We start from the raw sequence: 18,479 nt of genomic DNA, 5'->3' as shown, positions 1-18,479 counted from the left end.
CGTCAATAGCTCAGAGCCTCATGGGAGCTATGAATTTGGGTACAGGTGAAAATCAATCCTGATGTCTTTTGTATTCAATTACAGGAATGAATAACTACAGCTGAGTTGAAGGTGGACACCCCTCCAGGACTGGGACTCATATTTTACTCCTGGGTAGAGGGTTGTCTTTGGAGGAATACTTGGTTAGATGAGGATCTTGCTGATAAGACATATGTTTGGTGCTTGGGAGACAGCCGTTCAATTTTCAGATTTGTCATTGAATTTCAGTGTGACTTTGAACCGGTTCATTGGAAGCTTCATCAATAAAATACCTCATCATCCAAAGTAGGAAAGAGTAAATGATCATTCAGCAAATTCAGAAGATGGATGCAATTACTCAGATAGACAACGCCAGGCATTATATTAATACATTCAGTCATGATGGGGGATGATACAAAATAACTGATAACCCCTCACTGATATTTCATATCTTACTGTTAGTTTTGTAGAAATATTTTGTAAGACAGTTTGAAAATACATATACTTACCACGTACCACATAATGAGGTAATACCAAATGCTGTGTGTTGCATAAGAAGAGAAACTGAATCTTATTTATCTGCCTGAAGAAACTCAAGGAGAAACGAATTATACCCACAGAAGCCTGGAGGTATATTTAACTCTGCAATATCTGTAGCAAGCAGAGGTTTTCATGTTTTTTAAGATGACCAAAAATAAGGTTTAGCTTCTATTGATTTTCATTAAGATTTACATACCAACTAACATGACACTCCCATCCAGGAACTTTTTAGTTTATTTTTGTGGTTTTTAAGTTACTGACTTTCAATGTTTCCTTCTTTAGTACCTGAAGGAAAAGGAATGTGTTATCTTGGAACAACATTCTCTGAAAGGAACCGAATACGAAACACAATACAGTGTTGGAAATGGAAAAGCAGAGCCTTCTTTTATCATATTGCAGGACATGTTTACTACTAAATCTGTTAGAAAATAATTTAAAAACCTGAAGTCAGATTTTCAGCTGTGCAGAACTCTGCCTGAGAGGAATGACGAGGATAAAAATATGGCTCTGTCATCTGCTGCTGCCTGATCTCTACACTTCCCTGAGCATAATTCTAACTTAAACTCTGCTCTTGCTCACTGCAGAGTGGACTAGCCATATTAATGCTGATGTTATCATTATTTCCAGTTCCAGAATTGCTTTATAAGCCAGTTAAGGTGTTAAAGATACTAAAATGCAGATTAAATGCTTCAGTAATATAATGCAGTCAGTTGCTCTTGTTGCTAAAGTGGAGTATAATGTATTGCAGAAAGGAGTAAGAGACACTCCAGGAGAGTATTTCCTTGTGAAGCTCTGGTGTGCCAAATTATGAAAAAAAGACCCGAGAACCATTTATTTCTCGTAATACTGCATTTGCTGATCTCTTTTATCACCAATTAGCAAAATTATATTTGTCCCTTTAGCCTTAAGTAAATGGTTCAACATTATCTGCATTCCTTATTTGCTACAAAATATCCCAGATTCAGAACAAGAGATGTGTATCATACGTAAGTTGGAATATGTATCTGTAATCTACCCAAAGTTGAGACTGTCTCTATATCTTCATAGATGGAACTTCAGAAAGAAGTAAATCAGTTCCTTTCATCCCTGCGAACACAGGATATAAGGATAGCAAGAATATCTGGGAACTCCAGTTGATTTACCTGCTTCACAAACTCATTAAATACAGCACACAACAATCAGCAGTCCCAAAGCTGGAGACATCCAAGGTTAAAATGACAGAAACATATGAAACTGGGCTTGCTACATTCTGCTAGTGAACAGAGTGCAGTGCCTACACCAGTCATCGTTTTACTATTACCTATTTCTTTGCAAGAATGCTAAAATTCATCAACATATATGTAAGTAAAGCAGGTATTTGACTGTTTGTTTGCCTCTGAAGTTTCTAGGAGAAAGGGGTCCTCTGAGGGGCAAATAAGGATCAGTGAACTCTCACTCAGCAGTCTGGGCAGTGCTGTATTTCATCTATTTTATTTGAGCTTCTGATCCATTTTGACAGCATCTTACATATGCCTGTCTTAAAGGTCAAACCTGCTTCTCACCAGTGATAACTGACAAATGAAAATATCGGTGTTTTAGAAAAATGACATCCATAATAGGTTAATCTAATCTTTATCAACTGAACTTGATAGAATGCTCTTCAGAACTGATTGGGGATATTCACCATAAGCATTTCTGAGTCTGTGAAAAGCTCAGTTTAAGCTTCCCTTATAACAGACTGTAAAACCGATCAATGTGATATCTGAAAAATATTGGTGGCTCACTGCAGATGCCAAGTTTTCACAGTCATTTAGGATTACTCTGTCAATGAATTTGACTGCATAGCTGAGTCTGCGAAGGTGCCCTCCAGAACGGAACAGTTTTTAAAGGACCTTACTGTCAAAGAACGCAAAAGTATAGTTGTATTTTTCTCATGTGCCTTTCTGGATCTGAGTAATACACAAAGGCATTTTAAAGCAGCTTGAAAAGCCCTGAACAAACTCGGTGTATTTTGTAGATGTCTGTAGTGGCAATGCAGGTTAATTTAGTGTGCTCTATATAGTAAAACTCATACAGCTACAAAGATTGAAACCAAGGATGATCAGGCTAAGGAACCAGGAGAACTAAATGGACTGGGACTCTTGATTAGGAACATCTGTCCAGGAAAAACAGTTTACCATTTTCCACAGTATAAGAAATAAGGGTCATCAGCTGAAATTACTATGTGACAGGTTAAAAAACAAGAGGCAGTTAACCCCTAGAACATGCCACCACATACTGCTGCCAAGAAGTTTGGCATGGATTCAAACAGCAATCGGATGTATTCATGGGGGGGAGGTGCGGGGGACCATCAGTACTTACTAAATGCAAATTGCTGCTGTGGCCCAGTAAATTTCTAATAAAAAGATGCCTGAGGCTTGGGAGACTGCCCTGGCCAGCCATCACAACAGGGTTGTTTTAGCCTTACACTCCCCAGATGTGTCTTACTGGCCACTGTTGGAGGGGGTGTACTGGGCTGAGGTAGACCCAATCGTATGGCTACGCTTTTTTTTTTTTCCCCCTTGTTTCTTGTGGCTGCATTTTATTGCTACCAGTAACTCTGATTTAGGATGGTAGCTGACATTTAGGTAATTTACAGCTCTTGTTTATGAAAATGTATTTCTTTTATGCTGAGTGGGAAATAGTCCATCACGTGGGACTATTTCCCACTAAAAAACCAACCACATTTTACATACACATTCTTAAAAGCTATCCTCACTCCAGGATGACTGTGTAACTTCCAGCATTAACAGCTGTGATCCTCAGTGACCAAAAGAAGCTGGGAGCCTGCTCACCCTTTGCCAGTTTCAGAATGAAATGTGATGCCAATTTTGTTTAAGCTTTTAAAATAAGCTAATTGATAGGCCATCCCTCTCCCTTTCCCGATCCTGACATTACCTGTCTTTTTCACTTAAATTTTTGGAAGAATCTGAGGCGCAAACCGCATCTCAGCAGGATCTCCGCCTATGACTGGGAACAAGAGTGGGAAGAATCAAACGCAAATCAAAAGCGATTTGTCTCAAAATTTCAACATGCTTTTAGAGGTTCTAGAAACAGCAATGATGTTCTAAAATTGCATCCACACTTGGTATACTCTTGCCCTGACTCAGAAAAATGATGAAGCATGTGTTCAATTTGAAATGTGCCCATTGCTTTTCAGCAAAGAGAAAAAAAAAATGGAAGCACTATGAAATGCTAAAGAAAATGCCTACACATTCAATGATACATTTTCTAAATATACTGGGTAAGTCTACCCTGTTCTTCAGAAATAGTCTTAAAATTGGCTGCAAAAGGGCAGACAGTATTTTTCTATCAAACTGGATTTGGGTCACCTCCAAAGACAACATGGTGCTGGTCTTGGGAGTGCCTTATGCTTTAGGCTGTTCATAGTTCAGGACAGCTCAGGAATGATGTACTTACATGATACTGTCCAAAACACATTTGATTTTAAAGTTAAGAAAGAAAATGCAAGATGAAAAAAAAAAAAAGTAAAAGTAATTAACTCCCTATAGGATCAATTTTAAAATGATATGTAGAAAAGATTAGCTATGCCACTACATAAATAATATTCAAGAGTAACTTGAAATGATTCTTCCTGAATATAGTTCAAAAAAGCGTTACTGTCAGAGCTGTATCCTTCTGCTGCAAAAACAGTCATTGTAAATGCTGTAAAAATGCTGAATACAATTTATAGATTCACTTTTATTATGTTAAGATGACACTACAGTGATGCCATGATAATTAATTATAGTGTAAAAGCCATCTGTGAGTTGGCTTTTCTTTATTTATAAAAAAGATGTGTTGAAGGCTGCAGTAACGTATGGATAGCCTCATTCACCACTGTACTACTCCAGTTTTAAATGGATGTAACATCATATTACAGCAGCATAAATATGAAGTACCACAGTGGGGAGTCAGTCCTCTGGTCTGCATTATTCCAGAACAATAAGCACATGACATATGGGTAATAGCGCTATGTTCAGTAGGAAAGATGATAAAAATGTAAAATTAGACACAACATCTTCTGAGCAATTCCACTAAGTTTAGTTTAAAAGGTGTGATCTTACAGCCATCCAGCAGATGCCCACTAAATATTAGAAAGGCAAACAGTTGAACTCCAAGTCGCCTAATTAGACAGTACTGAGCCTCTAAAGTGAGTTCCTGTCCTTGTTTAAGGCAATTACAAAATAGGGGGTGATTCTGATGTGGGAATGAGATCAGCCTCAAAGTACTATTCTGTGTATTCACTTGCAAGTATTCGTAGTCTGCGTTTCCATACTGCTTAGATGCATGTCAAAACCAAAACCTTGAAGAGCAAACCTTAATCTGCTTAAATTGGCTTAAGCTTCTGTCCCTTTTTTTTTAATTTTTGATGTTTGGAGAAAACCGTAATTAACTTTGGTTTTACATAACCAGAACTCATCAAAAACAGGTCTCTTCGGGCCACTCTCAGTCCTTGTATAGGTCATACAACGCTTCAGTTCCCCCCTGCCCCCCCAAAACCCGGCTGGTAAAACAAGTGAAAGGAGTAAGAGCGATTGTGAGTGGAGCTCACTGATGGCCAGTTGCAAACTTCCCTGCTCTCACCTTGGAAATAATGAGGTAGAATAGTGCCCAAAAGTTAAAAGACTGAACTGATGAAGATGCCTTCTGAGGAATGTATAAGGAATTATTACATATAGAAACTGAGTGAGTACTGAGGATGGAACTCAAAAATTGACTATATAGATTTTCCCTAAACATAGAAAGAAGCACTTTCTAATATTATTAGTGTCTATTAGTATTGTTGTTTTATTATTGCTGTTACTATAACTTTCACCTCAGGCCACAGGTCAGCAACAACTGCAGTTTCTACAACGTCAGGATTGCTGAACATTTCCTTTCTGCTCAGTGATGCTGAACACTCTTATTTCTGGTCAAAATAATTTCAGTAGAAACTATGAAGCATAAAAATAATGAGCCCAATTTCCATAAAGACAGCTTTCCCTCATGAAGGCAATGTGCAATCACAGCAGAGCAGTAGATGCAACTCACCATTTGTGCTTCTGCATCAAAAAGCATTAATGGCGCTGAACAACAGTCTGGTCAGGTCACCCTTGTCCAGGAAAGATTACTTCAAACTAGAATATTTGCTGGGAAGAGCTACTAGGATTTTAAGTAGACAAGAAAGTCCGTCATACTAAAAGACATTCAAAACTTGGCTTGTTTAGCTCAGTAGAGGAAGGCTAAAAAGGGCTATGCTTTTTTTTTTTTTTTTTTTTTTTTTTTTTTGGTACATATGTTGTAGAAAGAAGTATACAAGATGAAAGACAACCTTGGCAAATGAACAACTAGCTATAAAACAATTTGGGCTGAAAATTAGAAAAAGGCTTGCTAGTGTCTTAGTCTCTCATTCTGGACTTCTGATTTTAGCAATGATGGAAAATATTTAAAGCTATAAGTTATGAAGCTGCTGATGAGCACAACCTGACGCAGGTGGTGGCTGATTCCTGTGGGTTGCCTTTCGCAGCCAAGAAGCTGTTGACCATTTCTATACGCCAGGAAACACAGCTGTCTGTAAAGATCAAGTAGCTAGACCCAAACACGCTCAGGTAAGTGCGCATGTTTGAATTTTGGCCTAGCTCTATAGGGAACTTGGGACCTGGTCCTTCTAAAATGCTTTTTTCAATTAGAAAGTGCAGAACAATACTGTTTTGCAAGATTTTTGAAAGGAACCATTCTCTTCCTTTCTTTCTCCCAGAGACCTAAACAAGTCTCAGTTTTAGCAAGAAAGGGATTACAAGGAACTATGTACTTTCTTCCTTTATTGGATTCCCAGCTGTAGAAAGAATTAAGCAATGAGGTGAAATAATTGTTTGAAATTACTGAAAATGAATCTTGATCACAACCTCAAAACTGAGACTCATGATCACTGTATTTGCATTCTCATGAATGCACATGAAGTTATTGTTGTGTACCAGAGTGTATATTTGTGTATTAACTTTATCAAATTTAAGTGTTTGTGATATCTCAGTGAGCATGAAATGTAGTTACTTGGTTGCACCTGTTCATAATAATTGGATTCAATATTCATGAATGATTTTCCGGCAACCATGTGCATGAGCAATGATCATTAAGACAGGCTCCCAGCTTCCCAAATGTTGTACTGCAAGTGAGCTGTGAGCTCTGTGAAAACAAAGCCTTATCAACTATCAGCTGACACTTGGAAACGTATACACAGGTGAGTGTTCCTCTTGGCCATGGCAAACAAATCCCTGCTTGTTTACAGGTGTGAATTCATCCTCCCGTGACAATTAAGAATGATGCTAACTGGAAAAGGATGCTTAATTCTAACTGTTAAGTGAGCTGAACCAGAAGCAGCCTGGAAGAGACAGAGGATTAAAATAGTGAAAGTTAAATGTGCCAAGAATGGCAAAAATCAAAGAGCAAAAATCCAAGTAAGTACAGTAGAAGAAAATGTAAGCTGTAAAGATAAAAGGATCATTTAATTTAGCTTGTAGTAAAGAAATAAATATATTGTCTTTCAAGAGACTTTTGTTTATCCCTGAGGTATTTGCCCTCACCTTCAAATATTTGAAAGGTCATGGGCCAAACCAAAATACCATTTGAGCAGGCAACACCTCAGATTAGATGAGATAATGTAGTTATGTAAAGTGCTCCCCTCTCTGGAGGAGCTACAGGGTGTGATGTGATGTGAAGGTAGCCAAGCATATTGTGATTCCCACATCCTCAGTTTTCCAGATTTATATTGCTGTTACCAGATGAAAAATTTTTATACTTAAAAATCGAACCACTTGGTACTTATTGGATCAGATTGTTAAGCTCTAGATACTTGGTACAATGTTTTCCAAACAATATTTGTGTTTTCAAATTGTCTTGTTCATGGCCGTGATAACAGTAAAGGTTTAGATGTAAGTAATTATTTCTTTAAAGCTGGGGATATGCTGTCTGATTTACCCAGCATCCAGGTTGGAAACATCACTATAAAAATGACATTGCTCTAAGCAGGTTGCATTTATCAACGTTGTGGGTGTGAAATAAATACTGTCTTGTATTGACACATAAAAGGGTCCCACACCTTCTCCAGGGAGGGCCCGTCCCTCGCTGTGAGATGGAGCAGCTATTGCTGATGAGCTGTGCAGGAGCAACCTCCAGCAGGGCCATACTCCAGTCTGTCTGAAATCAGTGAGAAATATAGGCTTTGAGCAGGCACTCAGCTGGTTTACAGTATGGATTACGGGCAGTCTTTGGGCCTAAACATACATTTTGGAGAAGCTGGTCAGTTGGAAATTGGCACCTTTGAGTTACAGCAAGGATAAAACTGAATATCCCGGATATTACCTAATGGCTTTTGCTAGAAAGACAATTGTTATGAGATTGCTTCGTGTAAAGTAAGCATGCCTTCCCATGAGTAGGTGCGCGAACAGCATTACTGCATTTAGGCACTGTGGCTGGCAGGTTTTGCATCACTGATGCCTGAACATCAGGATGAGAAACAGTCACTTTCTCCTCCTCTTCCATCTATACTTAGGACGAGCGTATTTCCATTTGGGATTTCCTGGACAGAAATATGCCTCTAATTCACTGTGTTACACATGGGCAGTTAGGCCAGTGTTTCTAAGATACATTGGATTTGCAGCAAATGAAGAAATGATGTCCAGTAAGGCCAGTATTTCTGGAATGTGTGGAATATAGTGTACAAACGTCTTAAAATTGACCTGTATGGGCAAGGCAAGAGAGTCACGCATTTCAAGACTGAAAATAATCTGTAGAGCTCCTGGGGTTTCTCTGAGTAAAATGCCAAAACTTGCTGCAGATAACATTTCCCATCAGAAAAAAAAAAAGAGGATGTGATGAGGGACATCCAAATGTAAAAGAGCCCTTTCTAGGCCAACAGCATATTGCACAAGTATGCAAACTTAACATTTTCACCTTGCACATGTTAAATGATTATCTGGACAGGTCTGAATTGTTCCACAACCTTTAAATGTCCTCTGAATCAAATCCTACTCTGACATCAGATGGTACAGTGAACAGAGTGCTAAGGCAATTCCCAATGAGGCAAACAGTTTGAAAGTTCATATAAACAGCTGGGCTTTAGCTCACCTCTGCTTTATTCTAACTGCACATTGCTGTGATTCCACTGAAATAAGCAGACATATCAGGAAGATCTAAAATGACACATAGGTTGATCCAAGACCAGTGAAAACTAGAAATAAGATGCTTTAACCCCTCTCCCCTTTCTGATGGACTGCCATTTCCTGTTGTGTTAAGAAAGGGCAAAGTAAGCGTAAGCAGCAACTTACTTTTTTTTGACATTTTTGCAACAATACACATTTCTGTAGAGGTGAAGACTGGAAGAAGAAAAGCTCCATTTTAAAATCTGATCAAGAGAAAAGCAATTAGCCAGCAGTTCCTCAGAGAAGTCTGTCAGGTCAGGCCTGCACAGTAGGGAACTTAGGTACTTTTGAACTTCTGAGGAAAGCTAAGGGCTAGTCTGTGAACATTATGCAGAACATCTGACACAATGGTGATCGGCTACTTATGGATGGAGGAAGCTCTAGAAATCAAAATATTTAATATGCAAATTAATTTTACATCAGCAAAGAGATTTTTTTCCCCTCATTCCCCTGCTTTAATGCAATTTCTCCTTAACAAGAATAGTTAGACCCTATAGAAATGAACATCAGAGAAACCAGATTACATTTGTGCTACATAGGTATCTACAGAAAACTGTCACCTTATGCAAAAAAAGAGGAAAAGGATTAAGAATGTCTAAGAAAAAGCTGAATGCTTTTTTTTTAACATAAGTGCCTACATACAGGCCCATGCCAAAACTACAGTCTATTTTTTGTCTCTCATTATCTATATTGTTAGCTCGAAAATATATTTTGTCAGTACTTCTATTTTCTTAAGGCATACAGCTATTTATTGATCCTGAATTCTGAAAATTCAGGAGTTTTGGAACAGCAGCTAGCCTCCAACTCACTATTCATTATTTAGAAAACTACCTCATGAATTGTATCATCTTCTTTTTACAGCTTCAGCTCCCAAAATTATGAACTTTAGATCATACTGTTTATTTCAGTAAGAACAGAATATAATTTGTGTTGCCATTCTCTGTATTTCATTAAAATGTGTCCCATGACAAAGGATGATGGCAGGCTTTAGCATGAAAGGCAAAACAGGTTAGATGTAAGTTAGGGTAATGAGATTAGAGTGAGACAAAATTCAGGATAATACAGTAGCAGACCATGTGGTCTTTATTTATATAAAGGGCCTTCTGTAATGGAAAGCTAAATATGCAAAGATTAGACGCTGTTTTTAATTTATCACTTTCATCTTCTTCTGTTTTGAAATCTAGTTAGTAGCATAATACTGGCCTGGAGTTGCAAGGAGGAAAATGTTAGCGGTTGTTATTAATCTTAGTTATATGCAGTTATATAAAAGCAGTAAAGGCAAACAACTTTGTTTATCTTTGTTTTGATGGTTGCAGATACTGCAGTTATTTTACATTATGCATATGGGTATCAGTTGCTGTGTTTTTTTAAGTCAAATGAATATTAAACCCTTAAGGAAGGCCAGTGACTTAATGCCGCTTAAAGAACAGCGAGTTAGAAGCCTGCTTGCCTAAGGAGCACAGCGCGCAGACAGTGCCGCTGCCAGCCCATTTGGCTCAGCTTAACACAGCCAATGCCAGTCTCTGCGTGGTCTAGTCGCATCTGTCCTCCTAGAGGAGCCCGGCTCCTCTTCCCAACGCCAGCTGCCGCACAGCTGCTGCACTGCAGAGGAGAGATGCCACCAAAAGACTCCAACATGTGAATACAAGTCCGCAGCATTTTGCTTTGGCCACTTAGCAGATCCTTCCTGCCGATCGCAGCCCACGGAAGACAAATGCTGCAGTGGGTGGCTGAGCACGGCACTGACAAGGCCCATGGGCTGTGCAGCTCAGGTTGTGTCAGCCACCCCCTCGCACGTCTTTCTGCCCTGGCCGAGCAGGCAGCAGACCCACATTTTTGTTGTCACTGCTTGTTTTTCCTTTTTGAACTAAAGGATCTCTTGGGCAGCTTCTAGAAGCTGAGGCTACAGGATGTGAAGTGCCTTTTAACATGGACAAGAAAAGGGTTTTCAGACTGTCTTTCATGCATCCGCATACCTAGAGCTTATCCACTCAAGTCCTTGTGCACCTGCTCCTCAGTAAAACTCAGAACTGGAATGTACTGGTGATACTGGAGTGTATTCTGGAAATGTAGGATCCGTATCAACTAGGAGCGCGAGGGCTGGCGAGTTAAAAGGAAGACAAGGTTACCTGGGATTTGAAAAAGGGAACCACATTATTGCCATATGACTTTGGAAAGATAAACAATTCAAGGAGTCAGATCAGAGAATTTGCCCTTGACCTTCGTGCCGTTAACTTTGTCCTAGGTGCAGAGGCTCATCCGCGGTGCGCGTGGCTGGCACACGAAGCACGTCGGAGTGGCACAGACTAGCGGGTGCTCTGGAGAGGTGAGATAACGTTTCTACACGAGCCACGGCCTGGCTAATGCCAGCTAGAGCAGGAAGCGGTAGTCTGTGCCTCCAGCTCTGGGCCTGGTACCTGCAGTAGCTGAGCCAGGCCGATGTCTGTCCCCTGATACACGGGATGGTGGGTGAAGTGGGCTATCTTGAGGCTAGTAGAGGCTTGGGTTTAGGGGAGCTAGTTTGGAAAGGATGGACTGTGCAATAGAGGGCTGGGAAGGAGGAGGCAAAGGCTTTGGTTGCACAAGCGTGCCAGAGAAGTGGGAGAGCAGCATGCATAGGCCTGGGGGCCAGAGTCGCGATGACAGGCACGGCTGCTGTATTTCTGGCCAAGATTTTTCAGTTAGAAGCACAAACATGGCATCATGCTATGTAATAGAGAATACACCACTTTCCAGATGCACTAAACTGACTTCACATACAGCTATCGACTATCTTACACAGGCATATTAGGTCAGGTATTTTGGGTAGTGCTACCTTTATTGTGTGCAACCTCGGAGAAGCCTAAAAAGATGTTTCGGGTCTGCATGGCTATATTTCTGCCTGAGAAATGAAGTCGTGCCCAAGGAACGCACAAACCTTTTGCCCAGCAATCACTAAGGCAGGAGTTGCTGTTTCTACCATCACCACTGATTGTAGCCAGCCAGAGTCTGTGAACCTCAAATTAGCCTGTTGCTCCTATCTGAGCTATATATTGTCATCTGATGATAACCTCCTCTGAGTTCTTACTGCCCATATATATTTTCCTGCCTGTACTGATTCAAAAGCAGCTCTTCACTGAAGAAATATTAAGGAAACAATAAGTGATTCTTGTGATTGTATTTAAAACCACTGTAAGAACGGTGTAAGCAAGATCATCGTGTGATCAGCTGCCTTTTGAAGCATTACCAGTAAATGCAAGACCATGCTTCTTGTTTCTCAACTGTATTTTAGTAATAGATAACCTACTTGTGGGTGTCTGTTTTAAAAAGGGTGCTGACGTTTTGTGGTGAAAATGGAGCTACTGCGCTCTATATTATTTTCCTGAAAAGCTTAGAAAAAGGAAAGATTTTTGAGGGGAAAAAAGCTTGGTTTTATGTAGCTATATAAATCTTGTTTACATATAGCTCTACACAGCATATTTCTTTTGCATGGTAATGCCCTAAATGGTAGGGAAAAATGCTTTGCAGTGCTCCAGAGCTGTTGAATCCCAAATTAATTCTTGTTATTGTTTCTTTTAATCCTAGATGGTTTGATAAAAACATTTAAGACCAAACTTATTTTTTCTTTCCTGATGAAGGGTATATTTTCAGCTGGAAGAAGCTAGCAAGAGCTGTAAGTTCTATTCCCTTTGGCAACCGTTCAGGTTTCTTAAACTACTTCTACTACCACTTCTTGAATTTTCTCATCTATGGGCACTGAGATAAATTAAATGCCGAAGTGCCTTCCCACCCTCTCATACAGAAATTCAAATGCTGATTTCAAGCAGTAAACATCCGATCTTTTTAGATGTTGAAAGAAACAGCCCCTCTTAAAACTGTTCCATCTGGGTTATTTTGAACTTTTTCTCTGGCACCTCATCTCACACTGGCTTGCAGAAGTCTCGCGCTTCTCAGCTTACTGGAAACAATAAATTCAATGTGACTTTGGGAGAGAATTTGACAGACTGATTATAGCATGCCACCTCAAAATTCTGAAATAAAACAATCAGTTTTCATCACACCACCACTTGCTTAAGGGAGGTGTTCACACATGGGAAAACTTAAGATAACATAACATGCAAACTTTAAATATTGTCTCTTATGCTTTCTTAGTAATACTTTCTAACATAGCAGTGTTTACATTAGATAGGGCCTTGAGCTACTAATAACATTCTGATTCTGGTTTCATCAAGAATATTGTAAAAATTTTAAAAGATGATCTTATATTACAATCCAAAACAGCACTTGTGGTGGAAGAAACATCCCATTGAAGAAAGAAAATATAGTTATTCTGTAGTCTATGCTGGGTGCAATTCTGGACTAACAGACATCTTTTAAACATAGTGAAGCTGTGAGGATTATAATTTATCTTAAGACTTTTAAATAATGTTTCTCAGCATTACTTCTTCTTTCCACTTATACAAAAAGCTCTGAATTTCTCTTCAGCTTTCTATGCATGCTGAATATTGTGAAAAATTTAAAATTAAATGAAATGTAGGTTGCTATCACTTGGCAGACCCTTAGGCTAGGAAAAATATGGAAAGAGCAGACTGGTGAACTCGAGCAGAAATTGCCCTAACAGGAAGACGGCTGATTCTTCAAGGTTTTCAAAGCATCTGTCTCAGTGTATACCTCCAAGACAGAGTCACTGCAAGTGCCATGAGACACTGCAGAGGAATGGAGTGATCTGAAAACCACTGAATGGGAGGGAAAGATGAAAAAAGCAGATGTGGGTTTTCTATGGTGGGAGAAGGGAATCATGGGTTACGCTGGTCAGACTGAAGCCAAGATTTCCTCTAAAAGGAGACAGAAAAAAGGAAATATGTATTTCATGTTTGGATGAAGATAAAAACATCTTACAGGATGAAAACTAGTTAAAGTTAGACTGAAAATCAGATAGAATTAAGGACAACAGGGAAGTCTTACTGAATTTCTTTCCTTGCAGTAAGGAGGTTTGCTGCAATAGTAGCAACAGAGGAAACATACAGCTCTTTCTTGCATCTAGAGAATACCTCAAGCACCAGTAAAAGCTCAGCCTGCGTTGTCTGCCCAGGTAAACCTGTGGAGTTCGGGAGGGGGAAGATATGTCCAGGGAGATGGCATCCTCCATCACATTTTGGAATATTTAAATTTCAAATACTGAAAAACCTTGCATTACTTTTGTGCTCATCTTTAAGTGAACATGTGGAATAGTATGGAAAATTGTATACCATCAAACCACCCACCTCATTATTGGGTGTTTGTATTACTAACTTTGTATCAAAGACGGTATAAATATTGGTGGCTAAGTGTAGTCACCAGACTCTCTCAGAATGATTCTGTTACATACAATTACAAAACCACAGCGCTGATTTAGAAGGCATTTTTTTTCTTACTAAGAAAACACTGTGATCATTTACATTCAGAAAATTTCAAATGTGTCATATCTCATCAGAGTGCCACATAATTAATCTCCAGCCGCTTGGTTTCCAAATGTGACGCAACCCAATCTTCTCTGAAATGTGTGTTATGCGTTAATGTCTTCTTTTACATATATGGTGCGTATCCTATATATGCACAACTGTGTAGTGAATTTTCCCTGCTTCAGCAATGACATGGAATGAAGATAGTGTTTGCAGTTTTGCTTAGATGGACTTTACAGGTAGCCAGCCTTAAATGTTCTGCTAAAACATAAAATTCTGCTAAAACATAAAATACTACTATCAGCTTCTCCTTCAATTTTTCTTCATATTATAACAACAAGACTAACATACTGGAAGCTTGCAAAGTTCATTTTCAAACATTGAGGAAAAAGCTACATCAAAAAAAATCTGCATGAATGATTGAAAATACACAAGCATGTTCTGTGGGAACAATGTTTTGAAAACAGGCACATGTATCTTTTCAACTGTTAAAGAAGATAAAATAGCCAGCACTCTCTAATGTTTACTCTGCCAATATTTAATATAGATGATAGCTCCCATTCTTCTTCTCTTATTAAATACTGTCCTTAATCTTAATCATTGTTGTATGCTTCAGAATAGGCTGAGTTCAAGATTCTTGATAGTGATGGATGACTTCAGTGCTTCAGTTCTAGGTTACTAGCATGAGATGTCCTTAGAAAGATAAGGCTTTCTATTTGCTGAACACTTAACCTTTGTAAATATTTTGCAGGTATTTACAGCTTAGTTTCCTCAAATATGTGCCAAATCACTACTGCTTTTTTTTAACATAATAGTAAATGAGGCTAATAATATACCTACCAACATCTCCCCACCAAAATTAAAAATATATGTATTTTTTGTGTATGTAATCCTTCTATCTTAATATCACAGTGACAGGAGGATCTGCCTTGGCTGTTTGTTTTGTGCTGTTATATTTAATGTATTTAGAATGACCTTGTACCTCAGTTAAATTATATATGATCTGGTTTCTCAACAGGGCAATTTATGATCATTTGTCTTAGATTTTATGTATTGCTTTTCATTGTCCATCTCAGAAACTGTCTCACTTGCACTGAGTAAGAAGCGACAAGTGATGTAGTATGTTATTAGAAACACTTTGAAGATTCTTGATTTCAGAAATATTAGTTTATGAGCCTCAGTCCCTCTCGGGATCGATAGCTGCATTAAAGCAGGGCCAGTCCAGGTCGGGCGGAATGGTGGCAAGCAGCGGACAGCCCCGACCTGTCCCTCCACGCACACTGCTCACCCCGTGTGAGGCCTCTCCCCCACAGCCCTCAGCCACCAAAAAACTCTCCTCAGCATCAGGGTGCTTGTTCACTGCCCAGGTAAGTTGGCTTGAAGGCTGCTTTGAAGTGCCACAACAGTGTCCAGAGAGCAGCTCACACACAACTTAGGCTCTGCTCATTGCTAGTTGGTAATCTACAGGCAGGGCACTAGTGCAAGAGGGAACTTTTTCCTTGTGTTTGGCTGATACGCGGTCATAAAAAGGAAATGGGGGGGGGGGGGAAGCTTTACTAGCATTACTTTCTAGTGAAGACAATGCTGCTAGAATTGAAAAGAGAAAAGAGGTCACGAAAAGAAAAGGAAGATGTCTTGTAAGTGAGAAGCATTTAAAAATGTACAATAGAGAAGAGCCAGGGGAGGATTTTCAAGGCAGGCCACTCAAAGCTGGTTTAACCTTGTGACACATCTCTGTATTCACAATTTTTAGTCACATTCTGGAAATGCTTGATAACTGTAAAAGGTGAGTGAGTGCTACAGAAGTAATTCATACTCACTCTTTTGCAAACCCCATCTCTGAATGGAGGAGACTGCATTACAAGATGCTGTTTAAGAAAGGGGATGGAGTTTCATCCTTAATAACAACATACATTACAATGTTACTGTAGAGATGTGAACTTGGATCCTCTAGAGAGCACAAATACAATCCTCACAAGCTAGTTTTAATGTGAACATTGTTAGTTTAAACTGTATTGCAGTGGCATGGCATAGGTAATGTTGGGACTCCAAAATATTTTTTCAGTTTACCCCTGCACTTGCTGATGACTCAAAGGCAGGGATGATTCTCCAGAGGTCAAAATCTTACTTCCATTATGTCACTTACTTACAAAGACCAGGATAAATCAGCAGGAGATTTGCACAGTCCGTAGGGGTGTAGTTGGGCAGCCCAGAGCCACAACAGAGCCTCGGCGAGGCCTAGCTCAGGGCCTGTGCAGCACACAAACCTCACAGGGCTGCTTCTCTGCTCCTTAAAACCTAAGGAATGTGGTACACCAGGCCCAGTGGGTGCTATTTCACACACATGTTTTAGGCCTGAATATGTCTTCAAAGTTGCTCGGGCTTTTTCTGGCCTCATGCAGAGAACTGAATTTTATGCTGCAAAGCAATGAGCTGCAAAGACTGTGCTCCCTGCACAGTCTAGTCCCTTAACTTGGGTCCATTCAGGCACCTGAGCCCATTTGTATTTTGGTCTTGTCATTTCTAGTATCCATCACATTCATTTATTGGAAAGCAGTATCGAGAACAGCCTGCCTTCACATTTTAGTGGTTTCTTGGAAAAAACCCACTGGCTTTCTCTTCCTCGCAACAATTTGGCTATGTTTTTCTGTGCATGAGAACTCTATGCGTTATGTTCAATAGGGACCATTTGTGAAGCACATGTGACAATGGCCAAGTGGCATTTTTCCCTTTCAGTGTGTGCTTTAGTTATCCTCAGTAAGCTGAGTGAGCCTGAATATGCTGCTTCTGCATAAATGGATTAAGTACCGTTAAGGCACTGAGGCTATATTAAGTAAGCCTCATTGCTGCCCCCTTTGCTCTTCACTGGGATCATGCAAGACAAAAGAAAATCTCACTTAAAGGGCAAAAGGGTTAAATAAATAAATGCAGAGTCACTTTTTCTGCTTCAGGAAAGAGTTTGTAATAAATTGTATCAATAAGGGTTTTCATGGTTTTGCAAACAGCTGGCTTTAGGGTGCATGAATGCTCTTTGAATCTTCTGTTAATTTAGTTGTCTTCAGAGATTAGAAAGACCCTACAGGCAAGAAGGAACAACTGTTTTAAGATTACCTCTGTCCCATTTCTGGCAATGCCCACTCAAAGGTTTTTTTTTTTTTTTAATCTTAATAATTTTGTTGTCCTCAAGTGATGTGGCAGAAAACATTTTTCTCCTACAGGTTGATTGGTTTATTAAGCAATTAAGTCTGATACTTAACTTTGTTCTTCTTTGCCCCGGCCATGAAGAGGAGACAGGACGGGGACTTTGTTCCTTTAGGGCACTTTCAGAATGCCCTAATGCATTAGCACAACCAGGGCAGATAAATCCTAAAGTAAGTCTGGGACTCATCTAATTTTTCAAGGATCAATGAGAGATGTGTGAGTGTCATTTCCCATAGACAGTTATATTTGTTTGCTGCTGTCCTACCCGAGGCTGTCTTTTATTATTTTTCAACCCATATGAAAGCAGAATTAAAATAAGCACAACATAGCAGAAGAAAACCTCAAAAGGTTGTCAACTGAAACAAAATCTGCAACATTGGTTGTTCAATTATACATAATTAATGTAAACATGAATAACAGTTTGCCTAACTATTTCTTATGCCACATCAGCTTTTCTTTAGGGAGTAGTAGTATTCTCTGGTGCTTGAAATGCAAATGTTTTAAATGTGCATCTACGCATATATCCTATTAACCATGATTAAGTTCAGATTTTTTATTTTTGCCAAGAATGACTGCATAGTCAATATTTATTTCTGTAATAGCTAGCCACAGTTACTGAGAAATGTCTCTTCCTCTTCTCATTCAAAGCCAAACTCTCCTCGCTTCCCCATTCAAAATCTTCATTCAGCAAATAAACATTTGATTAAATTAAAGTATAAGAGATGTCCAACCTCCATCCAGGAGATGTAGCCACATGCTTATACTTATACAAGGAAAAGGAGAGGGCATTTTTGCCTATCAGCTATAAGAGACGATCAGGTAGCTTTTTTATTGTTGTCATCCCAGTAGACATAGCTGATCTGACATGAGTTGGTTTAATGCTAATGATATCACTGAATACCTCACTGTATGTATACATTAAAATATATTCCCTCTAGAGCAATATGGCCTTTCACCAATCTCCCGATGGCCATGAAAATAAACTGCAGTGCAAATTATGCTAAAAATTCAAAGGGTCAAAGTAAAATTCATATCTGTAGAATTCTTAATTTGTGCTTATGGCCATCTGCTGTTGTTATCCCTTGAGATACTGACCTTGCTC

The 18,479-nt window shown here is 39.2% G+C and overlaps 1 long non-coding RNA gene across 1 annotated transcript in view; it reads left to right on the top strand.

The window, feature by feature from the left end:
- The first annotated feature begins 630 nt into the window (after window positions 1–630).
- Window positions 631–18,479, top strand: part of LOC112980874 (uncharacterized) — a 42,013-nt gene continuing 24,164 nt past the window's right edge. The window contains exons 1-6 of the long non-coding RNA XR_003258539.2: window positions 631–1,898; window positions 5,989–6,167; window positions 6,845–7,013; window positions 11,002–11,082; window positions 12,321–12,408; window positions 13,720–13,827. This is a non-coding gene — a long non-coding RNA (uncharacterized LOC112980874). The remainder of the gene's footprint in view (window positions 1,899–5,988; window positions 6,168–6,844; window positions 7,014–11,001; window positions 11,083–12,320; window positions 12,409–13,719; window positions 13,828–18,479) is intronic.

The sequence above is a fragment of the Dromaius novaehollandiae genome, chromosome 4, assembly GCF_036370855.1.
Source record: "Dromaius novaehollandiae isolate bDroNov1 chromosome 4, bDroNov1.hap1, whole genome shotgun sequence".
Classification (NCBI taxonomy): Eukaryota; Metazoa; Chordata; class Aves; order Casuariiformes; family Dromaiidae; genus Dromaius; species Dromaius novaehollandiae.
The sequence above is the reverse complement of the archived record's forward strand: the minus strand, read 5'-3'. Positions and strand labels throughout refer to the sequence as shown.